Here is a 12701-nt window from a genome sequence, read left to right on the forward strand (position 1 = left end):
ACAAATGGTTTAAATGGGAAATGTGTGTATATGGGTGTGGGTTTGAAACAAACAAACAAACCAACCCATGTGAACCCCGGGCCGCAGGCCTTCGATGTAGTGATTGAAAAAAAAAGGATGTTCTCAAATGGTTCAATTCTCATTTGGTCTGATTCTCAAATGGTACCGGTATACTCCCCCCCCCCCCCTGGCCGCAGGCCTAGGAGTAAAATTTTTATAGACACTGACCTTCTTCCCAGGGGTCATTGACCCAGTTTTAGCTATGAGAGGTGGTTCGCCCAGAGGCTGTAGAGTATACTGGGGCGGTCTCTTTGATGTCTTGAGAGGAAACTTGGCCAGGGTAGTACATGCACCAGAACTGGTGGACACCAAGGACAAACATGAAATCGAAGCAGTTTGCTTTCAGAGAGAACGGTCGTCAGCAACTCAAACTTCTCTGTTTTCTTTTTTTTTTAAATCTGACTTTCTTTGTGGCCCCCTGACTCCGCCCCCTCCCTCTGTAAGGACCCTCCTCCACAAGGACCGATTTTTGTCAACATTTTAAAGGTCGCTAGAGAGGGGTTCCACTGTATGACCTAACCGCTACTGGCAGACGGCCTCAATCTTCACGCGCAAAGACGAGATTAATAGGTGCTCGGTTTTGGTATTTTGAATTACATTACATTAAACCTTTGTTGGGTTTCATGGTCATGGCAACAGCCATAATAATATTACATGATGTATAATATCATATTTCAGCATATGTGAATTACATGTCATCATACTAAACTGTCATACATTTTTATTCCTACATTATTCTGATTGATCACAACCAAACCTACTATCATTGGACACATCCAAATGCAAGCGCCTGTTCTTGACAATTTCTCTCTGATCTAAATATAAAATCAGTGCAATTTCCTGGGTCGGGCTTTGCCACAGACACTCACGGTTTGGCCTGTAGGTAAAATGTACAATGTATTTTCTGATTTGTGCACAAAAGCTTTTTTTCTTTTTTCTTTTTTTTAACATAACAATGTTTAATGTCACTGTATGTTTAAAAGACCATGGTCATATTTGTAAAAAAAATGTTAAATTAGAAAATAAATAACATTTTGGTTCATGATTTTTCCTACACCTGTGCTAAAAATAAGAAATAAAAATGTCGGGTATATAAGTCACTCAAATACAGCTAGGTATGAATGGCTCGGTTTGAGTTTGTTGCAGTTGACCCTGCACAATGCGACATATCATGTTTTTGTTGAACAATTTTGACGTCACCCCTCCCATAGGGTGACGTATTTCACAACTTCCTGTGTTACACAAACTCTGTGATGACCAATTTTGACGTCACCCCTCCCATAGGGTGACGGATTTCACAACTTTCTACAGATGAACAATTTTGACGTCACCCCTCCCATAGGGTGACGGATGTCACAACTTCCTGTGTACACAAACTGATGACGTATTTCACAACAAAATGGCGCTGCCCATGGTCAACCTCGAAACTATCCGTATAGAATGGGGGCGTCCTCGCCCCCATAACAACTGCTTGCACAGCCCACGGACGTTATAATACAAGGGAGACTACCGCTACAAGCCGTATTTCATGCAGATAGTCTCTCTTACTCGATCAATGACGATACTATTCAACTTTGTTTGGAAACGGGCGCTATCCGATGAGTACAACACACACACACACACACACACACACACACACCTAGGGTGACATAACTGAAAACAAAAACCCAGCAGAACAAGTAAATGCAACATCTCATTCAGTCAAATGATGATAGGAAAAGTGACCGCATTTTGAAAAAAAAATCTGCAACAAGTTTTGAAAACTGTGTGTCATAGTACATACTTCTACTCGCAAAAGTATCACACGTAGTGTTCGCTAGTGTTCAAATGAATAATTGGGAACACTCAACGTTTATGACGTGCTCCTGTTTCGCTAAGGAGTACTATATACATACACTGTCACTGACACAGCTTTAAGAAACTGTTCAAAACAATGTGTTCACAATGTGTTCACTAAATGATGTTAAGAGTACAGAAACACTCTCAGAACAATTATTGCGTCACATGTTCAGTGGGCATTAGCATTTAAAGTTGTATTCTTAGTCACTCAAGCAACTGCGAACATCAACCCCATTAGCGGCAGACAGTCCGGCATGGTAACTTGCCCTCAGGATAACCGACGAGCAAAGGCGTAGCAGCCTGGGGAGGATTTGTTAATGTCAAAGTCAGACATACTGAAATGGTACCAAACCGAGATGAATGTTAGTGACTTTAAGAAGAAGGTGCGACTATGTTCGTTGGTCTGAGCCTGCGTCATGCTTCTTAAGTGACGCTCACATGGCAGTTTTTCAACCAACTTATCTCTAACTTTTGTCGGTTTGAAATCGCTCCCGAGAAAAATAAGGTGCGACTTTTGTCTGTTTGTCTGGGCCTTCGTCATTCTTCTAAAGTGCCGTTCACATGGCAAACTTAATTTCAACCAACTTGTCCCCAATTTTTGTCGGTTTGAAATCGCTCCCGAGTCTGTTTAGGCCAAGTCGAAGAAAAGTCTGCCGTGTGAACGGCCCTGAAGATTTAGGTTCGATTAAGGCCAGATTTAGCAGCGACTCAAAAAATTAGTTGAGCGCTGCTTGACTCGGCCGTGACTTTGCGCACATTTTGCGCAGACTTTCCTTATCGCGCTCAATGATTGGTTAGCCCATCCACTGAGTTTTATATAGCTTTTCGAGCTGCTATCCCCTGAATTAGGAGGTAGCTCCGATAGCTTAACTGGCCGAGAATTGCTGCTTAAACCTACTTTGAGCGTTTGCACTGTTTTCATGGGCAGCGATTTTGAATTGACTTGGTGCCAACTAAAATCACTTCAACAGTTTGGTACAAAGTCTGCTATGTGAACAGCCCTTTAGTGAAAGGGAGAAAAAGTCTGTACAGGAAACGTTGATTGCGTCATACGTGTGACTCGTCTGGGAGAGACCGTTAATTCTCTACATCACAGTGAATGGCTCGGGGGTAGGTAACCATTCCTATAATATAGTCTGTGTCCCATAGTGTTTTCTTGTTATCTTATTGTCAACGGGAACACTGAGTTTCGCAAGGTGTATTCGTATACATTGCAACATTCTCCGATGATGATTTACAGACGGACACGACTTGTTACACTCACAGATAAACAGTGTCCATACATCACAGTGAATGGCTCGGGAGTCAGTAACCATTCCTATATTGCCTGTGCCCCATAGTGTTTCTGTGTTACCATGTTGTCACCGTGAATGGCTTGGGAGTCAGTAACCATTCCTATATTGCCTGTGCCCCATAGTGTTTCTGGGTTACCATGTTGTCACCGTGAATGGCTCGGGAGTCAGTAACCATTCCTATATTGCCTGTGCCCCATAGTGTTTCTGGGTTACCATGTTGTCACCGTGAATGGCTCGGGAGTCAGTAACCATTCCTATATTGCCTGTGCCCCATAGTGTTTCTGGGTTACCATGTTGTCACCGTGAATGGCTCGGGAGTCAGTAACCATTCCTATATTGCCTGTGCCCCATAGTGTTTCTGTGTTACCATGTTGTCACCGTGAATGGCTCGGGAGTCAGTAACCATTCCTATATTGCCTGTGCCCCATAGTGTTTCTGTGTTACCATGTTGTCACCGAAAACACTGAGTTTCGCAAGGTTTATTCGTATAGATTGCAAGATTCTCCGATGTTGATTCACACGTGGACAAGACTTGTCATACTCACACGGAAACCTTGATTGCGTCATTAGTATGAGGCGGATAGAGGCATCGTTAATTGCCTATGCTTTAGTGATGAATACAACTGAAGCGCGTGTGTACGGACAGTCAATGACCATTACTTGTCTTCATCCCGGGTGTTTTATTTATTTATGTACTTTTATTTTGTTGGGAGAGGGAAGCATTGGAATGGCTCTCAATAAGAACACTGAGTTCCGAATTGTTTCATTCGTCTCAACTGTGACATTTCTCCATGATTCACACTTGGTGAAGACTGGCTATACTCTCATTGAAACGGTGATTGTGCGTCATTAGTATGACCCGGATTAATGGATCCTTATTAAATTTTGCCTGTGTGTTTGTGATGGGCCGCTCTGGAATTTCCGTTTTATGGTTGAGGCAATGCCCATCCTTAGTCTTCAGACAAAGTTGTGTTTTTTTTCTGATCCCTCCCCCCCCCCCCCCCCCCTTTAGACGAAAGAAATTATATCCATATCAATTAAAACACCCCCATGATTCACCAGGAAGCAAAACCCATTGCAATATTAAACCCCTTCATGATCTCTTTACTCACTCACATTAATTAGTTCGCTTTGCCTTCTTCTTATTATTCATGTGTGTGTTCTTCTTGTGGATTTAGATGGTCGATCTAGGGCAGGATACTCAAGTGTGGGTTCATTTTTGAAACTCATCCGTCTGCCATTGTAACATTCTATTCTATAATGACGTTTGGCCTGGAAGATTTGCTTTTCAGATCACGCGAACAATAAATAAGGACGTTACAAATTGACACAAAGGGCTTAGTCTGAAAGTTCATTTTGTTGGGAACCTAGCTGTTTGTTCTCCATAGGTTACTACTCGCCCATTTAGGGCACAATCTCTTTTTGCAATAACAAATGTGACCCTCCACCACGAAATGAGTCGCATGCCACCTCGCGCGGTTCTGCGCAAGGCTTAATATTTATAAGTCCGGGGAGTGTCTGGTAACAGTGTGAGGGTCACCTTAGTCACATGCTTATAACTCAAACCGTTTTCGCTCTTTTCTAAAACGGTTTACACCACTGGATAGAGCATAAAAAACTCTTTAGGAAAATGTAAAAATATAAAAAAAAATCATGCAAAGGTGGCATGCGACTCATTCCGTAGTGGAGGGTCACAAATCCGCTCATCTCAAATCAGGCTAGGCTGTTACACATGACAAGAGGATCCCTGCTCTTGGACATCACCATCCCGGCTGCTTCCTGTGCTGAGTGAGACGATTTTTGTAAAAATTGATTGAGATAGAGGAGAGAGAGACACAGAGAGAGACAGAGAGATAAATGGCGATGTAGCGAGAAATAGAGAGAGACAGACAGACAGACAGACAGACAGACAGACAGACAGACAGACAGACAGACAGACAGACAGACAGACAGACAGACAGACAGACAGACAGACAGACAGACAGAGACATATATCGATAGAACGTTTCAAATCCTAGTTGTTGAGGAGTAGAGCGAGAGTAGAACATGGCCAAAGAGGGATGTCTTTGAACAGTCCGCCATCCTGTCCGATGTGCACACGGGTCAAGTTCGTATCGTTCCAACCACTTCGCGGGGTTTACTGTGACTACGGATCTACTTTGTCAAGACCAACGGGCAGCTGTATGGTCAATAGCCAACTTGCACAATACCCCGCTTGAATAGCTCTCCGGTGAGAAAGATAAGGAAGGTTCACTTCCCTGCGGGTAAACGTTTTGCTCTCACAAGCGCTGGTGTTATCTGGCTTGTGTTAAAAATTATTTAAAAAAACAACTCGATCGCCTTTCCTTTGTGCACGGGCCATAATTGGGTACTTTGAACGAACTTTAGGAATATTATCGCGGCTATCATTGCTGCAGCACACTGTTCACATTGACAATTCACAATTTTCAAGGCGAAGTGTCCGCATTGAAACGCAACCTCTCACAGAGCTATCCGGACATGCCCGCATTTTGCGGCAGATCTCGCAAGGCCACGCAAGTTAACGCAGATTTATCGCGCGATTTGGCTGCGCAGGCCGATAGGGCAAGTCGCCTATTGACAACAAAACTGAGTGGCTGCCAGCAGGAACTTTAGAAAACGTCAACAACAACAACAACAACGACAGCCCACATTTCAAAAACGGACAGATTAAACAAAATCGTCTGTTTTCAGCACTTTCGAAAATACCAGCAACAACAGCAACAACAACAGTATAATTATACATAATCAAAAACGGAAAAACAAAGAAAACAGGAAAACAAGATCGTCTCTATTTCAACCGTTTGGTAGCCCCATTGCACGACAACAGACGTTGCAATGCATTATAAGAATAACAACAACAGTAGCAACAGAGAAGCCACCACCACCACGTACAGCACCTTCTTCTTCTTCTTCTTCGTTCATGGGCAGAAACTCCCATGTTCACTCATCTTTTAGCACGAGTGGATTTTTACGTGAATGACCGTTTTTACCCCGCCATTCAGGCAGCATACGCCGATTTCGGGGGAGGCATGCTGGGTATTTTCGTGTTATTATAACCCACCGAACTCTGACATGAATTACATGAATTTCCGTGCGCAATTGGTTTTGTGCTTGCGTGTACACACGAAGGGGGTTAAGTCACTAGCAGGTTCGCACATAAGTTGACCTGGGAGATCGGACAAATCTCCACACTTAACCTACCAGGCGGCAGCGACCGGGATTCGAACTCACGACTTTCCGATTAGGAGGCCGACGTACGTCTTACCACCAAGCCACTGCGCCCGTCCACGTACAGCACCGACAACAAATACAATTCCTTCTTTCACAACAATTCGATAAGTTTCTCGCACCATTATGATCAACGTGCAACATACATACACAAATCACACATTTAAAAACAGTACAACAGCAAAAGCAAGACCGGCAGCGACAGTGGTATGCGATAACTTCCACTGAAATGCATCCTGAAAATAACGACAACAGCAGCAACAGCAGCAACAGCATCATCAGCAGCAGAACAGCAACAACAAAAGCAAGTCAAACACGTACATCCAAGAACACCGTGCACCGCAGTCACACCGTACAGCAGCTCGTACACAAAGAACTCTGGCAAATAACTCAAATCGTACACAAATAAATCTGCCAACAATGTACAACAACGACCCTTTATTTCAGCGAGACTGGTAGCGCCCCTAGCGGCCGACAACAGCCGATGCAATGCATCTAGAAAGACACGCCAATGCCAACGACGTCCGAGGATCAGAAGCAATTCTGGCCAGTCAAGCTCCCCCTCTGGTTTTTCCTCCTGCTTTGAAAGTCAAATAACATCGTCAATAGTCTAGTAATCTCTTTCCAATTTCCAACGGCAAACGAGCGAAAGATGTCCGCGCGATAACGCCCTGCAGAGCGGAAGGAAGTCGCAAAAGTTACCTCCAATTGGCGAGAGCGCTCCCGGAGAGTCGCCTCCCCTTTTCTGCGTCGTTCGTATGAGCGCGCCTGCTCTTATATTCGCGAAAAGTGTGTTCAGAAACGCTACAGTGGGTTAGAGCAAAAAGAACGGATTATATTCTTAATAACAGATGTTACAAGAATGTTGGACGTACACATTCAAAGTGTTGTCTTAACAGGGGGGAAAAGTATGTATACACAGGCTTCGTCGGTCTTAACATATCTTGTACAAATCTTTGCTTTTTTTGGAATGGACCGACTTGACTGAAACCTGTAACCTCCTCAACACCGTCAACGGATTCGAGATGGCCAACGCATTACTATGAAACTCTATTCACAAGAATAGCATTGCTGTTTGTAAAAGTCCTGTAGAGTATTGTTCATAAAAGTTCATCAACTTATTCACACCTTACATTTGAAAATGTCACGTGCGCTCTCTTTGCCACACTGACTCGCTGAAACTTCGCAATTCGCTTCATTCTTTTTCGAGCCTCAAATGTGAATAAAATTAGCACCGGGAAATTTCACATGGTCGATGCCATCGACATGTGTGCACTTTTCAAAGGGACCAGGCCTTGACGACTCACGGGTCAGCTCTGTAGACTCTTGCTTGTCTTTATTGCCATGCATCTAGGTCTATCAACGTCTCGGCAATTTGGGGGATTAGCGGTGTGTCTCTGAATCTGGGCTCATTGCTACTGCGTGACAGAAGATGGTATCACTATTTCTGCTCTTTTCGCGTTGATGTATTCGCTTGCCGCTTGAACAACAACGTGATACATTTGGGTGGAGAACTAATTCGCGGGAAAAGAAGTTCGTTAGTGGTCAGAGTTTTTAGGCATGCCATGTTTCTCCTTCCTGAAATGGGGTTTTCCGTAGGTTGTGTGCAATGGCCTTGTTTACGGGACATTCATAGTAAACAACAATTGCCATAATGACATATCCAACACCGACAGGCTGTGCATGCATCGGTGTTGGATGTCATTAAGGCAATTGCTGTTTACTATGCATGTCCCTATGAATGCACAGACTGTCGGTGACTTCATTTTGTTCTGCTAATATGACGAAGTCACCGATATAGGCTTCTTTTTTTTAAAAGATCTGTGTCAGTTTCTGGTAGAAGTTACTCAATGTTTTACGTAAAGTCATGCTTAGAATTGTAACGTCTTCTCCAACTGTGCTTATCAATCAATCAATCAATATGAGGCTTATATCGCGCGTATTCCGTGGGTACAGGTCTAAGCGCAGGGATTTTTTTATTTTTTTATTTTTTTTATTTTATGCAATTTATATCGCGCACATATTCAAGGCGCAGGGATTTATTTATGCCGTGTGAGATGGAATTTTTTTTTGCACAATACATCACGCATTCACATCGGCCAGCAGATCGCAGCCATTTCGGCGCATATCCTACTTTTCACGGCCTATTATTCCAAGTCACACGGGTATGTTGGTGGACATTTTTATCTATGCCTAAACAATTTTGCCAGGAAAGACCCTTTTGTCAATCGTGGGATCTTTAACGTGCACACCCCAATGCAGTGTACACGAAGGGACATCGGTTTTTCGTCTCATCCGAAAGACTAGCACTTGAACCCACCACCTAGGTTAGGAAAGGGGGGAGAAAATTGCTAACGCCCTGACCCAGGGTCGAACTCGCAACCTCTCGCTTCCGAGCGCAAGTGCGTTACCACTCGGCCACCCAGTCCACATGTGCTTATGACGTCACATATGTCACTTTGGAATGCATGGTCAAGATGAGAGGTCTTGGTCAGTTCAGTCGATATCGTGTGTCATACAGTGTTATTGCTAGGACTTTTGAGACCCTGTAGAAGAGGCTAGACTTTGGAGAAAACTATGTTTCTAAAATCAACTTACCGCACAGAAGTTGACAAGTTGAGATACAGTTTGGATTGGGTCTGTTGTGTCCAGAAAACAACAACAACAACAACAACAACAACACCATTTGTTTCACTTGTACAATTATTTAACCTCTCTTCGTTGGCATATTGTTGTGAACTTTGTTATGTTCATCATCACTTATTTTACGATCGTAGCATTTTTTAGGGCTCAACACACGACAAAGTCAAAGTGTCTTCTGGCAGAAGTAATCCAGGGGCAAAATACTTGTGCTACCTTTTTCTCACCCCTTTAGGCCTTGCGCAATTCTTGTATAGGTCATATAAGTTATCAAACGTAATTGTCGACCCATCATCATCAGCATCAGCATCAGCATCAGCATCAGCATCAGCAGCAGCAACAGCAGCAGCAGCAGCACCAGCACCAGCAGCAGCAGCAGCCGCACCGCCATCACAATCATCATCATCATCATCATCATCATCATCATCATCATCATCATCATCACCATCACCATCACTATCACAATTTAATGTTTGTCAATGAACAGAAGCGTGGGGACATTTTGAGTACAAAGCCTAATGTTAACTGCAATAAAATAATCAAATAGAAGAAAAAACATCTGCACTTTCAAAATGTATCTTCTACTGAGCGTATCACTACACAAAAACTCTGACATTCTGATCGAGGCTAGCCAAGACGGTGCAGCGCATGACGTATGCAGAACCTGTGCTCTGTTCTGCCGCCTCGTCAAGAGTCAAGTGGGAAAGGGTTTTCTTTATTGCCAGAGAATCGACCACGTGTCTGTCTCGGCAATGTTTAAACTCATGTCTCACGAAGTCATCGGCTCAAAAAGCGAGATGACTTTCTATTCTTAGAAGCCACACAATTTGGGGAGATTCTTTTTTTGTCTTGTGTTTCCCCCTAAAGTACAAATGGTGCTTCCCGCAAACGCTAAAGCTCCAGATCTGAAGCCAAGTGTTCATCCTTTCGTTAGAATGTATATGTTGTGTACTTATATTTGTCAATTTAAAAGATCGATAGGCCAAGGTCCATGGGAATGCTTACATGCTTTTATTAACTATTTGTCTAAGAGTACGGATTGGCGAATCAAGTGCATTATGTCATTATGACCGTCAACTATGGTTTACGATTTACAACAACAAAAAATGCGAAGTTCTTGGTTTCGATAAACGAAGTTAAGGCATGTTAAAAGAAAGAAAAACAACCTGTATATTCACACATATTTGAGATGTGTTTACCATATTTTTTGTACGAGGATAGCAGGTGACATTTGCTGATTTTTTGTTGCAAGCACAAGAACTACATCATCGAAAGAGATCAAATAAAATAGTATGCCTGTTATCATTATCTCTTGATAATCTGTGAAATAGTCAATTCGTTCATCAAATACGAAGTTTTAAGAAAACATGGCATGATCACGATCTCTATTGTTATAGAACAATCATAAACGGGATTTCCAGTTTGCCTCTGAGAAAAATAAAACTAGCAGTGGTAACTGCCAAGTGGGAGGACAACTATCAAGAAAGGACACTTGTTGTTGCCCCTTGGTGTATTATCTCCACCAAAACATACCTGTCACGACAGGGCACCTGAATTTAGAGACACGTTTAGCTCGTCCCAATGGCATCCTTCCATCACAGGTACCGCTGTAAAACTATCAAGCCAAAGCTGCTCTTTCCCTTTTGTAAACTACAATCAATAATCTACCTGGGAATTGTACAGCTCCTCGCGATAACTTGAAGATCGCCCAGAGGTCAAGGGCATCTTTAATGAACAAAGGCTGGTCAAGTACTAATCTGGCACACTCAATTCGAACACACTGATACGTGTGGGGGTATTGTTTTGAGTGTATTAGCGCGGTGAAAAAAGTGTAAATGAGCCGTTGGAGAATGTCATGCTGAGCATACGTTGTACGGCTTGACTGTGTCGTTCTGTTCTAGTGTTTATTTTTTGTTGCGAAGAGTGTGTATATGTGTGTGTGTGTGTGTGTGTGTATGTGTGTGTGTGTGTGTGTGTGTGTGTGTGTGTGCGTGTGTGTGTATGCATGTCTGTATCTAAATACAAACAAACAAACACATAAATAAACAAACACACAAACACACACACAAAAACACGCGAACACACAAGCAAACAAAGAGACACACAAACAAATAAATCACAAATAATATTATATATTTCATATTACACCAACAAAAACATAAATATTCACGCAATCCTCAAACTCTTCCTACAAAAAAACAAAAAAAACGGAGAACAAAAACACGTTACGATCTCTGTGTGTCCAAAGGAGCGAAGTTGATAATGCTAAACACCCATCCAATGAGAGCTGGGCACGCCGAGACCCAGTAAGACATGCAACATTTGCACCACTGCGCAAAGAGTCTGCCATAAGTGTCTTGGGGAGTCGCGTTCCCGCTCGCGTTGTCTTTGTCTCCCGAGACTGGTGAGAGCTCGTCCACTCAGAAACCTTGTCTCAAGTTTTGCAGACCACAAAAAGACAAAGATCTTTCAGAAGTCATCCGCTTGCTTTTGGCGTACCGTTTTCAAGTGCTAGTGCGCCTTGGGATTTTGTTTGTACGCCCGTGCCTTTATATCTTCTTGGATTTGTAAAATGTTGAAGTTTTGTTGAAATCAACGTGTGCTAACTTGCTGACCAGACTTTTACGAAAGTAAGAAGCGGAATTCAGTCGTTGACAGTTATTGTACGACACTTCGATTCGGACCGGCGTTCTTATGCTGTCTACTCGACTAAGTGAGTATTGTATGAATGTGATCAAAGTAACCACACTTTAGTAGCTATTTTTCTCTGAGATATTAAGTTAGTCAGCCATTTGAGGGAAACAAACTAGCTAATTGTCTTTAAAGTTAGTAAGTTAGTCAGTCAGTTGCATAGTAGATACCCCCCGCTAGGTTAGGGGGAGTCCCATATTGGTTGGGACAAGAAAGAATTTACCCGATGCTACCCAGCATGTCGTAAGAGGCGACTAACGGTTCTGTTTCTCCTTTTACCCTTGTTAAGTGTTTCTTGTATAGAATATCTATAGTCAATGTTTGTAAAGATTTTAGTCAAGCAGTATGTAAGAAATGTTAAGTCCTTTGTACTGGAAACTTGCATTCTCCCAGTAAGGTCATATATTGTAGGCCTACTACGTTGCAAGCCCCTGGAGCAATTTTTTGATTAGTGCTTTTGTGAACAAGAAACAATTAACAAGTGGCTCTATCCCATCTCCCCCCTTTCCCCTATCCCATCTCCCCCCTTTCCCCGTCGCGATATAACCTTGAATGGTTGAAAACGACGTTAAACACCAAATAAAGAAAGAAAGAAAGATGCATAGTAGATTATATTGTTATCGTAAAATCGTGTTTTAAATAGATGTTTTGAGTATTTGATTGCTTGTTTAATCGTTTGTCTGTATGTTAGTATGTATTTGTAACCAATAAATATATATCACAAGAAAATAGTGAACTAAATATCGGTGGTGTGCCAAAGCAACTACATGTACCAGCAAGCCAATAACATCGAAAGAACAAATCAATGGACAAAGCCAGTATAGATAAGACACAGTTTAGAAAAAAACAAACTAGACAAATGTTTGTCTGCAAGAGAGAGAGAGAGAGAGAGAGAGAGAGAGAGAGAGAGAGAGAGAGAGAGAGAGA

The sequence above is a fragment of the Littorina saxatilis genome, linkage group LG9 (genome assembly GCF_037325665.1).
Source record: "Littorina saxatilis isolate snail1 linkage group LG9, US_GU_Lsax_2.0, whole genome shotgun sequence".
In the NCBI taxonomy this organism is placed as follows: Eukaryota; Metazoa; Mollusca; class Gastropoda; order Littorinimorpha; family Littorinidae; genus Littorina; species Littorina saxatilis.